Source organism: Octopus bimaculoides, chromosome 11, assembly GCF_001194135.2.
Source record: "Octopus bimaculoides isolate UCB-OBI-ISO-001 chromosome 11, ASM119413v2, whole genome shotgun sequence".
In the NCBI taxonomy this organism is placed as follows: Eukaryota; Metazoa; Mollusca; class Cephalopoda; order Octopoda; family Octopodidae; genus Octopus; species Octopus bimaculoides.
In genome coordinates, this window is record NC_068991.1 from 29,084,693 (window position 1) to 29,085,622 (window position 930).

Consider the following 930-nt stretch of genomic DNA (forward strand, 5'->3'; position numbering starts at 1 on the left):
CGGACGACTTGTTCAGAAACACCCACGAGTGGGGAACAATTCTCAAAAATAGCCCCCAATTGTTTTCCCCGCAAATTCCTATGTCCTCGGAATCTACATAGTCCAAAAGTGCACTTCAATTCACACCGGAGTCCACTTCAATTCGTGTTAACTTTCAAGAAAATGGATATTTTTTAATGAAATTCCCTACAAATATACCTCGGACTATGTAGATTCCGAGGACATAGGAATTTTGGGGGAGCTATTTTGGAGAATTGTTCCCCACTCGTGGGTGTTTCTGAACAAGTCGTCCGTATTTGTTTCATTTTCACCGTTTTGTGCGTTTGTGTATCCGTAGATTTCTACCACACACACACACACACACGGGCGCACACACACACATATATATGCAATTAAAAAAGTTCAAACGGGGAATTATTCCATTCAACACCATGTTTATTATAGTGATTATGTAATAAATTATGCTTTACACTTCTATATTTAACTGTGCGTGTATATTCCTTATTTTTGCTTCTGGTGTCGCTTGCCTTTATATTAGAAACGTTGGATCTTTCTGATTTGACGGGCAACACTTGCTTTCTTAACGAAACACTTTCAAACTTGGGGTACTGGTAGAATGTGTCATATAAAACAATTTTTTCTCTAAGCTTTCTTAACAAAAAATTGTACATCGCAAGTTATTTCATGTTAAAGTTGTCGTATTTCTGTAATTTCAACCAATCGCTGACGTCTATTCAGCCGAATACAGTTACTGCTGTTTTTGTAAACAATTATTTTTGCCGGTGAGAAGAATGTTATTCCCTTCCGTTTTTTTGGTTTGTTTTCTTTTGAAGCAGACAAAATTACAGAAAAATGGTAATTTATACGCATATATTGTTTATATAATAAATTACGCTGTGCGTATCTGTGTTTGTATTTATGTATGTTTGA